The sequence below is a fragment of the Molossus molossus genome, unplaced genomic scaffold (genome assembly GCF_014108415.1).
Source record: "Molossus molossus isolate mMolMol1 unplaced genomic scaffold, mMolMol1.p scaffold_m16_p_2, whole genome shotgun sequence".
NCBI lineage: Eukaryota > Metazoa > Chordata > Mammalia > Chiroptera > Molossidae > Molossus > Molossus molossus.
In genome coordinates, this window is record NW_023425355.1 from 37,295,780 (window position 1) to 37,319,168 (window position 23,389).

Genomic DNA, 23,389 nt, shown 5'->3' on the forward strand with positions numbered 1-23,389 from the left:
TCTTGGTGCCTGGGTTGACACTCAGCCACTGAGCCACACCAGCCAGATAAGATCCCATTTTAAAACTCTAGAAGAAAGCCCTGGCCAGTGTGGCTCAGTTGGTTGAGTGTTGTCCCCTGAACTGAGAAGTCTCAGGTTGGATTTCCAGTCAGGGCACATGCCTGGGTTTCGGATTCAATCCCCAGTAGGGGGTGTGTAGGAGGCAAATGATTTATATTTCTGATGTTTCTTTCTTATCGATGTATCTCTCTTTCTGTCTCTTTTTCTATCTCTCTCTCCCTCTCCCTTTCTCTCTCTCTAAATTCAATGAAAACATATTTTTTAATTTTTTTAATTTTTTTCTTTATTAATTTTAGAGAGAGGAAGGGAGAGGGAGAGAGAGAGAAACATTGAGGAGAGAGAACATCGATTGTGAGCCTCCTGCATGTCCCCCACTGGGGATCAGGCCCACAACCTGGGCATGTGCCCTGACTGGAAATTGAACCGGCAACCTCTTGGTGCATGGGTCAACACTCAACCACTGAGCCACACCAGCTGGGCAATAAAAATATATTTTTAAAAATCTAGAAAAAATAATCCATTTGGTTAAGAGATCCCTACATAAAAACAATACATTGGAATAAAACTTATCCGGTTGTAAATCACTAGATTTTTGAGCATGGCAATAGAAAGCTGAAAAGACTATTACATACTATGGCCTCTCCGAAATATAAAAGTAATACCACCCTATTGGGTATACTCACAAATGCAGAAAACAAATGGTTAAGTCTCTATTTTCTTTTGTTTTATAAACATCATTGCTGAAGACTAAATACCATAACATTTCTTTTATCTTTTTTTTTTTTTATTTTATTTTTTTTATCCTCACCCGAGGACATTTTTCCATTTTTTACTCAGATGGAGCGGGAAGGAGAGAGAGGAAGAGAGAGAAACATCGATGTGAAAGGGACACATCGAGTGGCCGCCACCCACACGACCCAACCAGGGCCGGGGACAAACTGCAGCCAAGGTACATGCCCTTAGCGGGAACCGAACCCGGGTCTCTGTGGACCGCAGGCTGACACTCTAACCGCTGAGCCAAACCGGCCACGGCTCTTTTATCTTTATTATTATAAGTATTACAGATGTTCCCCTTTATCCCCCCCTCATTGATCCCCTCCTCCTCACTCCCATCCCCCTCCTGCCTTTCCCACACTACTGTCTGTGTCCATTGGTTGTGCATACATGAATATAAATTCTTTGGTTTATCTCTTCCCATCCTTCATCTCCCTCCCCTCGGAGGTTTGTCAGAATAACATTTTAATTTGAGGAAAGTAATTAAAAATAAATACAGCCAGTAACAACCCTTTTCCTTTGTAATATTTTCAAAAATCTAGTTTCTCAAGTCCCAGGTAGTGAGTGAAGATACAGGCACATGAATTGGTCTAAGAAATATTCAGTGAACATATATTACGTCCTGTCCTTGTGGAACTTACTATTCAATAGATAATACTTTAAGTGAACATTAGTCTAACAGAGAGTAGACATATAGGTATAATAGGAAAGGATGGTCACCCATGAGGCAACCCTCAACCCTGTAATAATAATACACTCAACCAGACAATTATATATTTTTAAAAAGCTAATAATAATAATAGCTACTCTTTGGGAACATCCAGTTATACCTGTTACAGCTTAGGTATCATCTGGCTTGCCTAAACATGAATTTTTTCAGACTTCCTTCAAATACTGGGGAAAGCAAATGTATACAAAGATTAAAAAAAAAAAATCAGAAACCTAAAACGACTTGATCCGATCATTTCCTCTGTGGCCTATTTACAGCTGTTACAAACAACATTGTCTTCTGGTCATAGTACTTCTCCAGCAAGTATAAAATTTGGAATAGGTTAATTCCACTGTGGAACACACCCAATGGAGGTTTCCTTACTTAAGTATTTAAAATGCCTCAACGTATACCCGGCCGGTATAGCTCAGTGGCTTGAGTGTCATACCATGGACTGACTGAGAGGTCCTGGTGGTCAGGGCACATGCCTGGGTTTCAGGCTGGATTCCCAGTAGGGGGCATGCAGGAGTCAGCCCATCAATGTTTCTCTCTCACATCAATGTTTCAATCTCTCTCCCTTTCTCTCTCTCCTTAAAAGAAAATCAATAAAAACATATTAATTAAAAAAATAAAATAGAATGCCTCTCAATATGAGGCACTTTACATAAGACGAGCTCCAAAACAAGAATTTCAAGAACAGATTTAATGAGCAGCATCAGAGTTCTAAAACTCACAGAGCAGAAGTCTTTCCCATCTCAATGAAATACTGTTTAAGGAAAAGGTTATGTATTTCATACAAAGGTCAGTCAAGAAACTTGTTACAGTTTCAACAGTGTGGTTATTTCTTGCTAGTAGATATGACCCATTTATCCCTAAAGAATTTAACTCAGTGGTTCTCAACCTTCCTAATGCCGTGACCCTTTAAAACAGTTCCTCATGTTGTATGTGGGCGTTATCTGCATGTGGGCAGTCCCGCCTGGAGGCAGATAGAGGAACTATGTCTGGGTTCCTAACACAATCAGAAATATGTGTTTTCCGATGGTCTTGGGCAACCCCGTGAAAGGGTCGTTTGACCCCTAAAGGGGTTGCGACCACAGGTAGAGAAACGCTGATTTAACTTCTGCTGTATCTGCAATGTCATTTGCCTTTCAGACATTTCTTGGCAGTTATTTCCCGGTGAATATTTACTCTAAAACATATCATCTTTAAACTCAGTTATAATTCAACCCTCCTTGAAGTATCTGCAACCAATGTGAGCAGCAATAAAAGATAAGAAGGTGGTTTCCTCTCTCATGTCTATGGGGCAATCTGCTGCTTACTCTTCAAAAGCAAAACTAAGGTCAATACAAAGGAAGTTTAGAAAGCAGAAGTTCTCTTTTGCCATACATGGCGAGGTCTGATGGTTACATGTCTTAAGATATTATTAAAATGCTTCCAACATCCCCATCTTATGGTTTCCCAGGCTGGTATGCTTGAATGTAGAGGAAGAAGGCATTGAGGACCAGAGCTTGGTGCCAAGCTCAGGCCAACATCCTAGTATTTCAATAGCAATGGGGCAGTGCCACCAATAGCAAAAAAGGGGGGGGGTTGTAAAAAGGGTCTAGCAAGAACAGGACATGGCCTCAGATCTGGCCAAGTACCCAACTCCATCTTAAACACATCCCTAATCACTCCTCCCAATGCAAAAGAAATGAGAAAATGTTATGATTTCTAGAAGTGAATGAACAAATAAGATGATCTCAGTGTTACATTAGCTAGGAATAATGCAAAATTAAAGAAATCAACAAGGATGATAAACAATTCTTTCAACTAAAAGTAGATGCTTCAAAATGAGTAGCCTGAATCTCATTAAAGTAACATATGTATGCTACATATATAACAATAATCCCACTTTTGAGAACATATTGCAGATTTCCATTGGAGACTGATATCATTAAATATTACAGGACTTCTCAACTACATATATAGTAAATCCTCACTTAACATCATCAATAGGTTCTGCAACTTTAAGTAAAACTATGTACTAGCAAAACCAGTCATAATAGGTTGATTGATAAGAGTTAACTTCCAACGGCAACTCACGTTATAATAAAATGATACTGAACTAAATGACACTATTTGAGGACCTGCTATACACTTAGCTTAAGAAACCCTATAGGCTATAACGTGTTTTTAAAATGTCTCAAATACAAACTAGAGATGAGATTCCTGGTTTTCAAAACTCAAGGTCCACTCTGGCTATAGACCATAAATTTAGTCCCACCTGCTACTCCTTTTGTAATTGCCTAATATAGCATCCACCTCCTCTTTCTTACCAGAAGTACCCTAAGCATCACGCATCTTCAAAGGCAGGAAGGGAACTGGTTAACTGTCTTCATCAGCTGAGGTGAATTAAAAATAAGATTGTAAGCATAAACTTTCTCTGTAAAGAGGTTTGAAAATGCACTATAAACTTTAGGGTTAGGGGCTTTTTGAGAAAAAAGATCAGCTGTCTGAAAACTGTGTTAGGATATCACTGTGACCATAAGCCAGTCACTCCACACCATTTCATGTAACCAAAAAAACAATGGCCTAAATTCAGAGCACCACCAAGATACAGGGATGGGGGGGGGCTATCAGAGCATTGAAATATTCTCCCAAAAGCCAGAGATGCCACCTTTATAGAGCACTTATGCTTACAGCAGCTCCAGGGTGACCCCCATATAGCTAGGATTCAAGACAGTGAGCAGGACTGATGCAAGTGTCTTTTTATCTCCACTGAATACTTGGTGGTACTCCTGGGATCATGAATCACCCCTCATTCAGTTCTACCCACTCAGTCCCAAAAGAAATACTGTAAAGGTAATGTGGGGAAACTCCATTTCAAAGAAGAAATAAAAAAGGAGGTGGGGGTTTCACCATGAAGGTTTCTGCTTTGCAGTTGTCTCTTCTAAAACTGCTTTAAAGGATACCACCTATAAAGAAGTAAATGTTAGGAGGGTTATTTCCTACACAAATCTAGTCCCCTACAAATATTTTAATACTTAACAATCACTTGGTGGTCAAGAGAATATTAAAATTAATGTGAACATGAATATAAATTAAAGACCTACTTCCACATAAAAATCCTGACCTTCATACTTGACACTATAGGTAAAGGAATCCAAAAATTTGGGAGGTGGGGTGAACATCTGAGTTTTATAACATCCTTACAAGTTCAGTCATTTTGCTTAAAAGTGTATAACCTGTAACTACATTTGAATGAATATATATGTCATTTCTTTCTACTAGAGGAAATAAACACTACACAGACTCCCATCAGCAGGTTGCTATAATTCACGAACAGTGAGCCTCAACCCTGCCTTTTCTGGTCTCCACCTTATGGAAACTACTTGCTTCACAGAAATTCTAACCTACTTCTGTAGGGAATTGCCTGGGCACAAAGGCAACCCCAAAAATTTTACTTTAAACCATTCTAGACTAACCCTGCTCTTGACCAAATCCTGGTGGTTTTTGTCGTTCTGGGTATAAGAATACCATGACCCCTGGTCTATTTCTTTTTCCTATTTGTTTGAAACACATTCATCTGACAATTGTTTATAGCTAATTCTGGCCAGTTCTACCTCTCAGTCAAGTTATGATTTCTCAACTGTTCTTTTAAGCTACTTCTCAACTTAGTATCATCAGTGGTCATGTGGAACATAGCATCTTTTCACTTGTATTCGTCCCATGAGATATTAGTGCTTGTTCTATCTTCTCGTCTCCTTCCAAAGCCATGGCTGAATTTTATGCTCATTCACCAAGTGCCTGTTTCCTGCCTAAGGGTTTTCAGCTTTCAGTTCATTTGAGAAGCAGAAATTACTAATATGCAGGTGTCCCTCACTTTTTAAAAGTTCATATTATGCCAATTCACTTTTAGAAAAGAGATACATTAGTTCCTATTTTGCTAACAGAGTGAAATCTGAAGATTTTTGCTGCTATGAAAAAGGGTGAAGTATGAAAATAGTGTTCAGTGTTTGTTTTGCAGTGAGTGCTTTCAGAGGCAGTGTGCACCCTAAAACAGCAAGGATGGCCCTGCCCAGCTCCTTCCTGGGAACTACACTAAGCATCTCATTATCAAGTCGCCAAACTTTGAACTGGTTGAGCATCTGTGCTTTATTTTCATCTATTCTGAGCATCTGTTAGCAAGATGTGTCCTTATTCACTTTACACCATTTGAGCTTAGGAAAGGTTTCATAAGAATGCTCTACTTTCGGATAGCAAGGGAAACCTACATTCTGAACATAATGACTGCTCACCATTTCAGTGTTAGCAGCTCTGCCCATGTCTCCAGGTTTTCTTTGATGACTCATCCATCACTCAGGTACCGCCAGGGCAGTGGTCGTTCAAAACCCTATCATTCCTTTTTTTGTAGTACAAGAATGCTTTAAACACATAGGTAATAAACAGAATACTTAAAATGGGTATTTCCCCATGCCTTCCACTGCATTAACTTCATAACCACTAGACTCCATCATTAATATTTACCACATCCCTCTAATAGTCTAATCTCACATATCCCTCTCATTAATCAAGTGAGAAATAGAGAACCTCTACCCTGACTCCCATGTAAAATCAGCTAATTTGACAGTGCCAAGGAGAGAAAAATCCTCACGCTATTAAATCAATTCCAAAAAGGCCAAGAAGCATAGCCTTGGAGATCAGGGATACTGTTTCAACTGCCATAACAAAAACAAAGCAGCTAACTGCTCTTCACATTTAATACCAATGTCTACATGGTAGACTCTTCTAGACACTACTGAATCCATGGAAAAAGGTTCAAGTATCAAAAAGTCTTCACTGTACCCTGGAGGGTTTGGCTCAGTAGTTAGAGCGCTGGCCTGCGGACCAAAGACTCACGGGTTTGATTCTGGTCAAGGGCATGAACCTTGGTTATGGTTTGGTCCCAGCCCTGGTAGAGTCCTGCAGGAGGCAACTAGTTGATGTGTCGATGTGTCTTTTATATCGATGTTGATGTTTCTTTCTCTCTCTCCCTCTCTCTCTCTCTCTCTCTCTCTCTCTCTATCTCTCTCTCTCTCTTTCTTCCCTCCTTCCCTCTCTGTCTGAAAGTAAATGGAAAAATATCCTCAGGTGAGGATTAAAAAAAAAGTCTTCACTGTAAAGCAAGGTATTTCACCCTTAAGACCCATGGTATAAATATGAAAATTTTATACTGAGTCTTCATCAGGAGTGCTTAATAAATATTTTTAGATGATATAAGAGAGCAGAATATATACATACTTGACAAATCAAACCCGATTCTCCAACACAGTTCTCTTAATATTCAATTTTGTATACTGTAGCCTAAGATACCATAGACAAAGATTCACGTTGCTATTGATGCACAGATTTTCTTTACTTTCATAAGTTGTAAACAAATACATGTAGGCCCACACCTTTAAAAAAAATTAGAGCAGTTGGTTTTTCCTTGAACCAAAAAAAAAAAATGTTCAAGGTCAGTTTAAAAATTTTTATTAAAACCAAACTTCACCCAAAAATATTACTAATGACATTTTAATATATTGTACTTACTCGTCATTACTAATAACTGCAATTTAAATAGTTAATAGTTCAAGTCAAAACAGAACTGAACTGGTTCAATGCTGAGGAATTAAAAATTCCTTGGTTATTTACTTTTGGTGACCATGACTTTTTTTTTTTTTAAGATTATATAGTTTGTTCTAGAAACCAGTTGTTTTAACTAGAACAGTACACTATATTTACATGGCACCATGTTGTTCTTTTCTCACCAAGATGTCTTTTTCACTTACACAGTTACCAATCGTGAAAGATACTTATAATATAGTGTCAAGTGGAAGGTAGCAAGTTACAAATCACTGTGTTCACTAAGAACCCATTTTGTAGAAAGATAAATGTTTGCACATGTGCATGCCCGTGTACAGGCAGTCAAGTTTCCATACAGGTGTGTACACAAATATGTGCACAAGCATATGTACTCAAAGCTGCCAACAGATCTCTCTGGGGATGAGATTAGGTGATTTTATTTTTCTTTATACTTATATTTTCAACATAGAAAATTTTGAAAATACAAACAATATTTTAACAAAGGGAGAAAAGTATTGTTTAAAAACACCTGAGTGCTCAATAAATACATGGCACTATATTTCTAGCAGTGTCACTATACAATATATAATGAAGAAATCATATTGCAAGTGTCTTCTAGTGTGTAAATATTTTATATTATTAATCTGTATAGTTACTACCAAAAGAGCACTCATAAATTTAGAAATATACTGTAGAATGGTATAGGATAAAAAGTAAAAGAATCTCTAAACGGCTTTCCTCTAATACTACTCTCTTTTCTCTAGAGATTACTCGTGGTATATATCAACTAGACCTTTTTGTGCTATCCATACACACGGTAAGGCCTTGTTTTGTTTGTTTGTTTGTTTGTTTGTTTTTTGGGGGGTTCTTTTTAGATAAGAGGAATAATGGTATATGGACTGTTCTATAACTCTCTCCCCTGCCCCTCACCACTTTAATAGTGCTTTGGAACTCCTATGCCAGTTTATATAGGTCCAAGGGGTTTCTTTCCTCTAAAAGCTTTATGGTATTCCATAGAACAGCATATTATTATTGAAATAATTCCCCTATTGATGGACATTTAGGTTACTTTCACGTTTTCACTGTTATGACCTGTTTCACTACAGTAAAATTGTATGTGTATCTTCATACACATGTGCAGATATGTCCCTAGAATAGGTTCCTAACAGAATTGCTGGGTAAAAATATTACGCACTTTTTTAAATTAGAGAATCTTGGTATAGTTTATCAAAAAGTTAAACAATATGTACTCTCATTAAGTGCATAACACTGCCCAGTTCTTTCTAAAAGTGGGTATTATAATTTTTGCCAGTGTATTTTGGTGAAAATTGTATTTTAAAAAGGGAAACAGCAGCCAAAATTGAGTCATTTTTGCTAAGTCTCGTCACCAAATCAAAACTTAACAACTAACCTAATTGCAGTTTTAGTGTCACCCAGGAGTGGAAATTCAAACCAATCAGTCTGAAATTTCCTGATCAATACCAGTGAGATAATCTGTATGATAAAATCGTAGCCATTCTTGCCCTGGCCAGCTGATGTGGCTCAGTTGTTGGGCATCATCCCATACACTGAAAGGCTGCCAGTTCCATTTCTGGTGAGGGCACATAGCCAGGTTTCAGGCTTGATGCCTGGTAGTGGGTGTGCCAGAGGCAGCCGATCCATGTTTTACTTGCACATCCATGTTTTTCTCTCTCCCCATCTCCCTTCTTGTCTCTCTTAAAAAAAAAAAAAAAGGTAAAGAAACTCTTTGCCATTCCCTTCCCTCCCCCCAAAAGAATATGTTGTGGCCTAAATTCTTTCTTTTCTTTCACTAATAACACTCCTGCCACATCCTTCTTCCTATAAATCCTTACATTTTGTACAACCCTTAAGAATACTCTGCTAGTTAGAAGGAATGTTGCTGGATCCATAAATTGCTTAATAAAGCCAATCAGAGCTTCAAATTTACTAGGTCGAATTTTGTTCTTTAACAATGGTTTTTATTTCTCTAATTACTAGAATAGATTTGAGTATCCTTTCTTTTTTATTCACATTTTTTTCCCTTGGGAAATGCCAATTCACAACCTCTGCCACCTTTTCTACTGGGTACCTTTTTCCTCATTCATTTGTAGGAGCTCTTTATATATGATGGATATAAAGTAGAATCTAATGTTATTTGGAACAGATGATTAGTTCATTGAAAAGGTAAATTAAGGTGAATAATGATATAAAAAAATCATATTAGAAACATTTCACAGCAGTTTTGGGATCAGGAGGAACAGAAGATATTCTGTCATTTTATCAGTGGTAAATACACACTCAGTCATGAAATTTTTGATATGGGACCAAGAAGCCAAAAATTTTTAACTCCAGGCCCACTGAGTGTAAGGAAATGTAAACAGGATTCTTAGAAAACACAGAACTTCAAAGAACTTAACAAACATTGGCAAGGCATTGAGTAAAGAACCCTTTTAGATTTTTATATTTATTTTATACGAATCTTTTATTGTCTTAATATAATTGAACAGTAATAACTTGCTTTCCTTGACTCTTTCCAAAACACTTAATTTGTTTTGTATTTTAAAAAATGAACCTAATGTAACTATCACCCAGCTTCAAAAAGTATCCATATGTGCTGTATCTTATTTATTTTATATCTCTACGCAATCACCTAGCTTCAAAAAGTATCCATATGTGCTGTATCTTATTTATTTTTTATCTCTACGCAATCCACACCTCCACACCTTCTTTGAAGGAAGTCCCAGACATCACATCATTTCATCTGTAAATTTTCAGTAAGAACTTCAATTCCCCCCACTCATATTTTATCATGTCATAAAATATGAAAATAAATTACATATTTACAAAAACAAGAACAACCAGTATATATAGGTTCAGTGATCAAAGCATCTGTTCTACTGATGGATACACAAGCATACTGGCATACTGGAGATCAGCTTACTAATAGCGAGTGTTCACTACAGTTTTTACAAAGGAAATGAAAAGCATTATTTAATGTGGCGAATCACTTAAGTAGAAGTCAATTAAATCTTCTACTGCATATTTAGAAGCTATTTTCCTCAGTCCATCATTTGCCTTTTTAACTTTGTTATGGTTGTCTTATGCTTTCCAGGTGTTTTGTTTTTTTTTAATATATGTTTATATTTTAAAATATATCTTTATTTTTGTGTATGATATGAGATGGGAATAAATTTCTTTCCAAATGTATAGCTAACTGTCCCAATTCAATTTCCATTTTCAACATTACACATAGGTCATTTAAAAGAACTAAAGTGTTACCCTGGCCGAGGGGCTCAGATGGTTGGAGCGTTGTCCCATACAACAAAAGTTTCTGGGTTTAATCCCTGGTCAGGAAGCGTACAGGAGGCAACCTATCAATGTTTCTCTCTCACACCGATGTTTCTCTCTGCCCCTTCCACTCTCTGAAGTCAATAAAGACATATCTTCAGGTGAGGATTTTTAAAAATTAAAAAGAACTAAAGTGTCAACTTCTAACTTACAAAAGACTGTTATATAAAAAAATAATAATAAACCAACTGTCTAAGCTCAGTTTGATAGGCTCAAACTACTATGTATTTAAAAATCACAGAGCATGCCTGGCCAGTGTGGCTCAGTGGTTGAGTCTTTGACCCACGCACCAAGAGGTCCCTGTTTGATTCCTGGTCAGGGCACATGCCCAGGTTGTTGGCCTGATCCCCAGTGGGGGGCTTGCAGGAGGAGGCCAATCAATGTTCTTGCTCATTGATGTTTCTATCTCTCTCCCTCTCCCTTCCTCTCTCTCAAAAATCAATAAAGGAAAAAAAATTTAATAAAAAATAAAAATCACAGAGCAGTTTTGAGATCAGGAGGAACAGAACTGCCATTCCTGGCCCTCTCATCACCATGCTGGCAACAACAGAATCACCAAAGGACATCAGGACCACATAGGCCTCTTTCTGAATATCACTAGTTGTCACATCTCTAAATTTACATTCACAGTTAAATAGCCCACATTTGACAACAAAATCAACCCTCTTCATCCACTCCTTAATTTTGCTCCTAAATGACAGTGTCTTGTGGACATAGTAAAGAAAATAAATATACTCTTCCCAATCACATTTTCCCATGGAAATATAACTAAAAGGTAACAAAAGTTGAGGTAAATTTTGTTAAATTTCCTCTGTAACATAAGGACTCAATGATTTACAAGGTTGTATTGTCCCTACGTAAACATTTTTCTGTAACAACCAGGGATTAAATAGGCTTTTAGGGTCATAAAATCTCTGTTTCAACTTTGACACTGTACTTTAAAATTTTGAAAGAAGGGAATTCTAAAATGGCAGCGGAGTGAATGGAAGCTACACAGACCATTTCCCAGGACAAACTAGAATTACAAATAAAATAAAAACAAATCATCGGAAAAACCAACAGAAAAACAGCTGGAGAGGACCCATATAATCAGGGACAGAAAGACGACACTAAGTAGACCATGGTAGGAACTGCAGAGGTGCGAGAGGGTGGGCTGGGAGCCCATGGATCACAGCTGTTTTAGCTGTAAGCAGCGCCCATGAGGTTAAAATCTCAAGCTGGCTCCACAGGTCAGAGAGCTGGAACAGAGCACTAAATTAGCTAGTCATTCACCTAGGGCTCCACAGGGAGGGTGGACTGGTATGAACTGTGTGGAGAGACTCCGGGGCTTTGAGAGCTACAAGGACACAGGAAGTTTTGTGCTGATTCACTCCCTCATAGGACAATAGCCATCTTACTCAAAGAGACACTTCTCAGAGCCCCAGGGAGAAGCAACAGCAGCTCCCTCTGGAATTTAACACCACTTGGCCAGGCCAGAGAAATGCTAATTCAGGCTCATTAACATTGAGTCTAATAGCAAGCAAGTGCCCCACCCACTAAAATCCTCTTAAACCTGAGGGATTATTCAATAATAATATAACTATAATAAACAAAAATGACAATAAATAAGTACATATCAATAATAACCTTAAAAGTAAATGGTTTAAATGCTCTGATCAAAAGACAGAGTAGCTGATTAGATAAGAAAGCATGACTCATATATATGTTGTTTACAAGACACCCACCTCACAACAAAAGACTCATGTAGGTTGAAAGTGAAGGGATGGGAAAAAAATCTTCCAATCAAACACAAAGGAAAAAAGAGCTGGGTTAGCAATACTCATATCCATTAAAATAGACTTCAAAATGAAGGCCATAACTACAGACTAAGAAGACCACTACATAATGTTGAAAGGATCTATCCAACAGAAAGATATAACCTTGGTAAACATAGATGCACCCAATACAGGAGCACCAAAATACATTTAAAAGCTTCTGGAGGACTTCAAAGGAGAAACTGACAGCAATACAATCATAGCAGGGGACATCACTGGATACACACTCTAGACAAAAAATGAGCACAGAAAGAGGGACTCTAAATGATGCACTAGATCAAATGGATTTAATAGATATCTACAGAGAATTACATGCCAAAACTATAGAATTCACATTCTTCTCAAGTGCACATGGCACATTCTCAAAGACAGACCACATGTTAGAATACAAAGTAAGTCTCTACAAGTTCAAGAAGATTGAAATCATATCAAGCATCTTCTCAGATCACAACAGCATGAAACTAGAAATCAATTACAACAAAAACATTTAAACACATGGAGGCTAAATAGCATGTTATTAAACAATGAATGGGTTACCAAGGAGATCAAGGAAAAAACTAAAAATTTCCTGGAAACCAATGAAAATGAACACACAACAACACATATTCTATGGAATGCAGCAAAAGCAGTCCTGAGAGAAAAGTACATAGCAATATAGGCCTACATCAAGAAACAAGAAAAATTTCTACTTGACTAACCTCACAACTTAAAGAACTGAAAGGTAAACAAGAAAAACCCAGAGCAAGTAAAAGGAAGGAAATAGTAAAGACCAGAGCAGACATAAATGACATAGAGACTTAAAAAAAGAAAAGAAAAAAAAAAAAAAATTGAAAAGATCAATGAAACAAAGAGCTGGTTCATTGAAAAGATAAACAAGACTGAATGGATCCTTTGCTAGACTCACCAAGAAACAAAGAGAGAGAACCCAAATACACAAAATCAGAAACGAAAGAGAAGAAATGACACCACAGAAATACAACAAATCGTTAACAAATACTATGAACAATTATATGCCAACAAATTGGACAATCAAGGAGAAATGGAAAATTTTCTAGAAATACATAGTGTCCCAAAATTGAATCAAGAAGAGATAGAAAACTTGACAAGACCAATAATAACTAAGGAAATGGAAGATGTAATCAAGAATCTCCCAGCAAACACAAGCCCGGCCCTAGACAGCTTCACTGGGAAATTTCACCGAACATTCAAAGAGAACTAACACCCATTCTCCTCAAACTATTTCAAAAAAATTCAGGAAAAAGGAAGACTTCCAAGCTCTTTTGATGATGCCAGCATAATTCTAATTCCAAAACCAGATAAAGACCCTACAAAGAAAGAAAACTACAAGCCAATATCCCTGATGAACATAGATGCCAAAATTCTTAACAAAATATTAGTAAATTGGTCCAGCAATACATTAAAAAATTATTCTCCACAACCAAGTGTGATTCATCCCAGGGATACAAGGCTGGTACCAATATTCGCAAATCAATAAATGTGATACACCACATATACAAAATGAAAGATAAAAACCATATGATTACCCAGCCAGTGTGGCTCACTGGTTGAGTGTCAACCCATGCACCAACAGGTCGCCAGTTCAATTCCTGGTCAGGGCACATGCCCAGGTTGTGGCCCAGATCCCCAGTGGGGTGTATGCAGGAGGTAGTCAATTGATGTTCTTTCTCATTGATATTTCTGTCTCTCTCTCCCACTCCCTCCCTCTCTCTCTGAAATCAATAAAGAAAAAAAAAACAAAAAACATATGATCATATCAATAGATGCTGAAAAAGCATTCAACAAAATCCAACAACCATTTCTAATAAAAACACTCAGCAATGTGAGAATAAAGGGATGATACCTCGACATAATACAGGCCATATATGGAAAACCTACAGCCAATATCATACTCAGTGGGCAAAAACTAAAAGCATTTCCCTTAAGAACAGGAACAGGACCAGGATGCCCACTTTCACCACTTTTATTTAACATAGTACTGGAAGTCTTAGCCACAACAATTAGACATGAAGAAAAAATAAAAGGAATCCCACTTGGAAAGGAGAAAATGAAAGTGTCATCATTTGCAGATGGCATGATATTGTACATAGAAAACCCTAAAGACTCCCATCAAAAATCTACTAGATTTAATGAACGAATTTGGCAAAGCAGCAAGACACAAAAGTAACATTAAGAAATTAATGGCATTCTTATACACTAATAATGAACTCACTGAAAGACAAACCAGGAAAAAATCCCATTTACCATTGTGGCCAAAAAATTAAGATACCTAGGAATAAACTTAACCAAAGAAGTAAAGGTCCTATTTGCAGAAAACTACAGGACGTTGAATAAAAAAATAGAGGAAGGCATAAAAAGGTGGAAGCATATACCTTGTTCATGGATTGGAAGAAATAACATCATTAAAATGCCCATACTACCCAAAGCAATCTATAGATTCAATGCAATCCCCATTAAAATACCAATATTTACCAATACCAATATTTCACGGAAGTAGAACAAACACTCCAAAAGTTTATATGGAACCAAAGAGACCCCGAATAGCCACAGCAATCACAATACCAGATATCAGGTTATACTACAAAGTCACTGTAATCAAAACAGCCTGGTACTGGCACAAGAACAGGCATATAGACCAGTGGAACAGAACAGAGAACCCAGAAATGGACCCAAGGCAATATGCTCAATTAATATTTGACCAAGGTGGTAAAAGCATTCAATGAAGTAAAGACAGCCTCTTTAATAAAGTGGTGCTGGGAAAACTGGACAGCTACATGCAAAGAAATGAAACTAGACCCCCAACTTACACCATACATAAGAATAAACTCAAAATGAATAAAAGACTTAAATGTGACTCGTGAATCACAGAAAAATCCTAGAAGGAAATGTAGGCAACACAATTTCAGACATCACATGCAGCATAATTTTCACTGATACAACGCCTAAGGCAAGAGAAACAAAGGAAAACATTAATACATGGGACTACATTCGACTTAAAGTTTCTGCACAGCAAAATAAACAAGCATCAAAATGGAAAGGGAACCCACTATATGGCAGAGCATAACTGCCAACAATACAGCAGATAAGGGGTTAATTTCCAAAATATATAGAGTACTCATAAAATTCAACAAAAGGAAGACAAAGAATCCAATTAAAAAATGGGTAGAGGACCTAAAGAGGTACCTCTCCAAACAGGACATGCAAATGGCCGAGACACATATGAAAAAATGCTCAACGTCACTAATCATCAGAGAGATGCAAATTAAAACAACTATGAGGTATCGCCTCACACCTGCCAGAATGGCTGCCTTCAACAAATCCTCAAACAAGTGCTGGTGAGGGCATGGAGAAAAGGGGACTCTAGTTCACTGCTGGTGGGAATTCAGACTGGTGCAGCCACTATGGAGAACAATATGGTATTTCCTCAAAAACTTAAAAATTGAACTACCATTTGATCCAGTGATCCCACTTCTAGAAATATATCCTAAGAAGCCTGAAACACCTATCAGAAAGAATATACGTATCCCTATGTTCATAGCAGCACTATTTACAATAGCTAAGATCTGGAAACAACCCAAGTGTCCATCAATAGATACATGGATAAAAAAAGCTGTGATACATATACACAATGGAACACTATGCAGCTGTAAAAAAGAAAGATCTCTTATCCTTTGAGACAACATGGAGAGTATAATGTTAAGCGAAATAAGCCAATCAGGGTAAGACAAGTTACAGTGGTTCTCAACCTGTGGGTCATCACCTCTTTGGGGGTCGAATGACACTTTCACAGGGGTTGCCTAAGACATAACAGTAGCAAAATTAGTTACAAATTAGCAACAAAAATAATTTTATGGTTGGGGGTCTCCACAACATGAGGAACTGTATTAAAGGGTCGCGACATTAGGAAGGTTGAGAACCACTGGACAAGTATCACATGACCTCTCTTATTTGTGGACTATAATGAACAAAATAAACTGATGAACAAAATAGACCCAGAGACATAGAAAGGAGCATGGTTCAGACTGACAAACCTCAGAGGAGGTGGGGGGGGAATGAGATAAACCAAAGAAATATGCATGTATGCGTAACCAATGGACATAAACAATGCTGGAGGGCAGGGTGTGGGATCAGGAGGAGGTGTCAATGGGGGAAACATTTGTAACAAAAATAAATTAATTAATGAAAAAAATTAAAAATAAAAATTTTGAATGCAGCCAGACAATACATAAATTAAATGATGTGGATGTGTTACAAAAGAAGTTGTTTTTTTGGTATGTTTTGTTGTTTTTGTCTTTACAAAAACAGGCGGTGGGCAGGATTTGGTTATTGGCTGTATTTTGCTGGTCCTTTCATTATACCAATGGTTGACCTCTTTTAAATAGCAATCCACTACCTTAGCTCTACACTTGTTTGAGCAAATTTGGTGACACTGAAGAAACAAGTAATCATTTCAGTACCACTTACAGAAATGAATACTTTCAAAGTTAATCACTAAACTTTTCCTGTAAGTTCTCATAAAATGAACACGCAGATACATTTTCAAAATATAAAATTGCAAGTCCCTTTAAAGCTAATGTTTATTTTAAAAGATAATTAAAATGAATATTAGGTAACTACTATAAAAAGGAAAATAAACAGTCTAGACATATAAATTCAATAGTGAGTATAAAATCCTACCAAGTACATGGTCATGATTCACAACTTCACTACTCAAAATGCAGAAGTAAATTTCCAAAGTACATTTAAGTTTGAACACAAAAATTTTCCTTCAGATTATTTACCAGAAACCCTGATTTAAAAAAAAAAAAAACTAAACAATTTTGCAAAAATATTTTCAATTTAGAAAGTGAAACCAAAAATTCCCTTGGCATGTCATGTGCTTATTTAATTTTAAAATATTAATTTTAACATTTTACTTGATAGCCTTGTAAGGCAGAAATTATATTTTAAGGCACAAAAGAACATAGCCATTTTAATATAGCAAGAGCATGTGTGAGTATATATTCACACTCTACATTTACACATACTCTAAGCCATCAAGACCACTTGTTCACAGGATACATTAAAACTCTAAGATTGTGCAAGAAAAAAAATGTTCAAACTGCTTACAGAAATATTGGATCTTACAGAGAACAGTAAGGAATACATTAAATAACAAAGATATTTATTTAAGACTCCTTGACCCCAAATGCTGATAGATAAAAGGAAAAACTGATAATCTGGGACTCATCAAAATTAAAGATATTGTACTGTGAAAACCCCTGTGAAGAGGATGAAAAGACAGACTACAGACTGGGAGAATATATTTGCAAGCAACACATCCAACTAAGAACTAATATTTAGAATATATAAAGAATTCTCAGAATTCAACAGTAAAAAAAGAAAATCCAACTAGATAATTGAAAGACATGATTATACATTTCACTAAAGAGGATACAGAGATGGCAAATGAGCACATGAAAAGATGTTCAACATCATTAACCATCAGGGAAAGCAAATTAAAACTACAAGATATCACTAGACACCTATCAAAATGGCTAAAATGAAAAATAGTAACACCAACAAACACTGGCAAGGATAAGGAGTATTGATAATGTTGCTGGTGGGAATGTAAAATAGTAAGCCACTCTGGCAAACAGTTTGGCAGTTCTTCATAAAACTAAACATGCAACACACACCGGCAATTGTACTCTTAGGTATCTATCCCTAAGAAATGGAAATTTATATTCACATAAAAACCACTACACGATTGCCCAGTCCGTGTGGCTCAGTGGTTGAGCGTCAACCCATGCAACAAGAGGTCGCTGGTGGATTCCCAGTCAGGGCACATACCCAGGTTGTGGGCCCAATCCCCAGAGGGAGGCATGCAGGAGGCCACCAATCGATGTTCTCGCTCATCAATGTTTCTATCTCTCTCTTCCTCTCCCTTCCCCTCTCTCTAAAATCAATAAAGAAAAAAACAAAAAAAACACTACACCATTATTTATAGAAGCTTTATTCATAACACGTTTAAAAAAACAAAACAGGAAACAGCCAGATGCCCTTCAAAAGGTGAAAGTTTAAACAAACAGTACATCCACACCATGGACTATGACTCAACAATGAAAAGGATCTAATGATACAATACACTTGCCTTGCATGAATCCCCAGGGAATTATGCTGTGTGGAAAAAAAAAAAGCCAATCTCAAAAAATTATATACTGTATTGCCATTTATATAGCATTCTTGAAATGGCAAAACATATAGCCATGGAAAACAGATTAGTTGGTTGCCAGAGGTCAGGGAGGGAGTAAAGGAGGGAGATGGCTGTGGCTATAAAAAGGTAATGGAACAGCTCTATATCTTGACTGTGGTGGTGGTTATACAAATGTAACCATGTGATAACACTGTATAGAAATAAATACACACAGGAAAATGAGTATGTAAAACTGATGGTCTCTTAATCGGATGGAATCTATCTCTTTCAGTTTCCTTGTTGTAATATTATACCACAGTTATGCAAGATGTTACCATTGGGGAAAATTAGATAAAGTGTAACATTTCTTAACAACTTTTTAAGAATCTATTACTATCTCAAAATAAACAATTAAAAGAGAAACAAGAGAAAGAGGAGCCGGTGAGTGTTAGGAGTGGGGGAAAATAGCTTTTATTTTTGCTAAAGTCTCAGCAATGAAAAGTTAAGGAAGAAAAAAAAAAAAAAAAAAGAATGCCAACAAAAGAGTCTGCAGGCTACAATTAATAGTCACCCACCCCTTCTTCCCCTGTAGAGCTTCAATATCCTCAGGACTTTATGTCCATGATTTGACTGTTGTTGTTAAACTTTCGTTAACAACCCCCACCACTATCATTACCATCCCAGACTAAACTCATAGGGTAGGGCTTGTCTTAACCATCACATCCTGGTGGTCAGACACAAAATAAGATAGATGATGGAACAAGATAAATTAAATCAACAAATAAATGAATTAAGTTACTTGCATATTCTTTTAAAGTTCTTAGTCAATTACAATTACAAGGCAGTACTTATATATTTCCTTACAAATTTCTAAAAGCCATGGACATTAAAAAAAAAAACAACTGTGGTATGAACCTGGCTGGATGGCTCAGTTGGTTGGAATGTAGTCCCCCATAGACCAAAAAGGTCGCGGGTTGATTTCCAGTCAGATCACATACCTAGGGGTTTGGGATTTGACCCTGGTCAGGACACATACAGGAGGCAACTGACCTATGTATTTCTCTTTCTCTCTCAAATCAATAAACATATCCTCAGGTGAGGATTTTTTAGAAAGTGTGGTATACACACATTTTACTTACAAACAGAAATTAGCAATACCTGATGTTTTGTAAAATGCTTCCTAATTTACAAATTTCTACGTATAGTATATTTACTTAATAAGGATGAAGAATTATGTATATATAAATTGGAACTAGTATATACAGATCTTTGAGTAAAACATTCTAAACAACTGGAAAAACTGATTATATATGGCACAACCTTGATGCAAATTGCATCAGATAAATACATATTATACATATTTTTTTCAGTATAAGAACAAAGAATGCAAATTGGGGGACTTATGAATCATTGTGTCAACCACCAAGACGTTTTTACAGATGCAAAAACTAAGAGAGGTGAAGTGACTTGTTCAAGGTTATACAATTAGCTAGAGCTGGGACTGAACCAGCATCCCAATTCATTTCTCACTGAATTAGGCAAGATTCTCCTTTCTCCATCCCCTTCACCCCTACCTAAAACAATTAAGCAAAGAAAAAAACAGAAGCCTCATGGACAAAGAAAACAGTAAGGTGATTGCCAGAGGGACGACTGTGTCTGGGGAGGTAAAAGAAGGTAAATGGGTGATAAATGGTGATGGAAGGAGAGTTGACTTGGGATGATCAACACAATACAATATACAGATGATGTATTGTAGAATTGTATACCTGAAACCTAAATAATTTTATTAACCAATGTCACCCCAATAAATTCAATTGAAAAAAGCAGATACAAATCTTAATATATATCACTTATTTTTTATTGCTTTTGAGAGAGAGAGAAACATCCATTTGATGTTCCACTTATTTATGCATTCCTTGGTTGATTCTTGTTTGTATCTTGACTAGGGATGAAACTCGAAACCTTGGCATATGGGACCATGCTCTAACCAACTGAGCTACCAAGCCAGAGCTAAATCAATTATTTTTAAATAGGATTTTAAGGAGGGGGTGCTGAATTTACTCAAGCTTTTCATTGTTGCATTACACCTTCAGTGGACTTTTAGGTGTCGAATTATTTCTCATATCAGAACAATAAGATACTTTATTCTTTGGTGCAAGTACTATACTAATAGTTTAATGTTTCATCCTCCAGTTAAATGGCAGAGAGGACGTTAATTCTTACAGGAGTCTTACATATCTTACACTTTACCAGCTTCAATGGAAAACATGAGCTATTTTACAATTCAAGGAAGAGGCCTTCACCATTATAAGCTTGATTGATATGCTCATGGATGGTACTGTAATTGAATCTCCATTTGCATGCAGCCTTATAAATCAAGAACAGTTAAGCCTTGGTCCCCTTACACCAAGGTTGCAGGTTCCATCCTAGTCAGGGCACATACAAGAAGCAACCAATGAATGTACAAATAAACGAAACAACAAATCGATTTTCTCTCTCTCTAAAATCAGTAGATAAAAATTTTTAAAAACTATTTGTTAAAGGAAAAATAAAAGAAAAACTAAAGTGACAAGCAACTACCGGGAAATGATTAATTAAACCATACAGCAGACTGTTTACTTTTTCAAAGGGATTCATTTAAATGCCATTTGCCCTTATTCTGCATCTCACCGCAGTGATGACTAATTTTGTTTTTTTTAAGGTCAAAGAGCAAACGGAACAAATTCACTGCAAGAGTGAAAAAAAAAATGTCTTTGAAGGAGATGCTGGCGTGAAGAAGAGAAATGACGTCTTATTTAAAATATGTAACCCCTTGATGGGGGTTAGGCAATGAATCATATTGTCCTCGATTTTTCTATGTGCTATAGACATCAGCCACAGTTCTTTCTGTGGGGCACTGGAATGAGAGGAAGAGGAAGTGAATAAAGCTAATACTACATATATAGCACCGAGGACAGGGACAGAGATACAAGGAACAGGAAAAAAATAAGAGCATGCTTGTTAAAATCCAGACGTTTTCTAATATACGTAACAATACGGAAGCTAAGAGGATAGCGAAAGCCAGGGCATCCCTCACATTAGAAGGGCGGATGCTTCTAGGGTAAGAGAGACCGCTTACCCTCGGATATAGAGCGAGCCAGAGGGGACAAAATGGAGTTGAGGTCTAGGTCGTTGGGAAGCCTGGCAGGCCCCTGATGTGCCTCTTGGAAAAGGGCATAGCAAAGGTTAGTACCCCGATCAGGAAGATGCTTCAGGCTCTCCCGAAACGGTGAGCGGCAGAAGAGGCAGCCTAGGGTCTCGAGAATCCCAGACTTCAGTAAAGGGGAAGATGTAGAATCTCGGGGATCTTCACCGCCCTGGGTGGGGTGGACGGATGTATCGCTCTGGCTCAAAAAGAAAGCGAGCCAATTTGGGGAACGGGAACATTCTCTCAACCGCCTCCGGGTTCAGGTATGGGACGGTGGCACCGTTTGAACTGGGGCCCGGAATGCGACAGGGCAGTGGCGCCGGGGCCGCAGCCTCGCCAGCGGGGGTTACTTACCAGAGGCGTCGCCCACGGCGCCCTAACAGCCGGCCGGCGCCTGGTCCTTGGAAAGCTGGCGGAAGGGAGCCGCGTGTCCGCTAGCGCTGGAGCGAGGAGGGGTGCGCCGGGGAGGCCCGAGAAAAAGCCGCAGCGGCGCGCGCGCACCCCAACGACTGGCGGAGGAGGAGCGCGGAGCGAGAAACGGCGCGGCGCCAGCCCGGAAAAGACGCGCCTGGAGGGGTGGGCGGAGTCGCAGAGCGCGGTGGTGAGGCCGCGCCGCCGAATCGCCGGCCGCCCACGACTCGGCCCACCCACGCTCCCCCTGCGCTCGCTCAGGACGTCAGCCGACGAGGCGGGGCCCAGCCGGCCTCGGGCGCCGAGGGAGGGGCGGTGCGGAGGAGCCTTGTGTGCTAACGGCGCCCCGCCGCTCGCCGCAGGTTCTCTAGCTCCAGCTTCCCTGCGGCTTCTGCTGGGCTGGCCAGGGCCACGTTATCCAGCATGTTTGAGGGTCTGCGCCTATCGGATGTCAGCGAGGAGTGCGACCGGCCCACGCCAGCACTTGTGCTGGCCTCATAGAATGAAAATTCCCCTCAGGTCATCTTCCAGCTGCCCTTTAAAAATAATTCGTCTTTGGACTTCACTCTGCCCTTGCTGTGAAGAGAGATCTTAGCGATCTGGTGAAAGACCTTGCTCCTCCAAGACGAAGCTAATGCCTCTATCTTCCGTTTTTCTCGCCTCTGTTGCCTACCCGCGGCTCCCTCCTGCTAATGGAATGTCACAAGGATGCAGCGTTTTTACTTTATGCCTTTAATATCCACGATGGTGTAAGGAAAAGTCACTGCAGCGCTGTGACATCTCACTGGACCCGATCGTTGCTTGTGAGCCACAAATACTGTTCCCAAGAGATTGAAGAAATTGCTGTTAAAAATGAAATTCGGGCAAACTGTCCCCGGACTTCAAAAGGAATAGATCATAACTGCAAATGAGCCACGACAAACTGCCAAGAATGTATCACCAAAAATATAATAATAATAATAGTAGTAGTAATAATACGCCAGTGTTCTTCCAGCTCCCTGATGCATAATGGAGGACTAGCTTCCTCTTCCTACTAGTAATGGACATTTCATTTCACTTGCTGTTTTTCGTTTCCCATAGAATTACAAGAGATAAAAACATGCATGTGTGTCTCACCACCTCAGATTACAGGCTAGAGTTATTCTAAATCTTTAATTTGCATCCGATTCATCTGGGAGTTCTTGTTAAAATATGAGTGCCTGGAGCTACAACCCCCAAGTATTGTAATTCAGAGCTGAGTGGGGCTGAGAAATTTAAATTTGTAATAATGATTCCAGGTAACACTATAAGTGTTTGGAGGCTCACAATTA

At 38.2% G+C, this 23,389-nt stretch overlaps 1 protein-coding gene across 3 annotated transcripts in view; it reads right to left on the bottom strand.

Moving 5' to 3' along the window:
- The window catches only part of ACSL4 (acyl-CoA synthetase long chain family member 4), a 119,335-nt gene extending 97,197 nt beyond the window's left edge, over positions 1-22,138 (bottom strand). Inside the window, exon 1 of one of the 3 annotated variants that reach the window (XM_036271809.1) lies at positions 22,023-22,119. The gene's annotated coding sequence lies outside the window, so the exon portion shown is untranslated. Of the gene's footprint in view, positions 1-22,022 lie in introns of all 3 variants that reach the window. The other 2 variants (XM_036271810.1, XM_036271812.1) reach the window with 2 other exon arrangements.
- Positions 22,139-23,389: the final 1,251 nt, after the last annotated feature.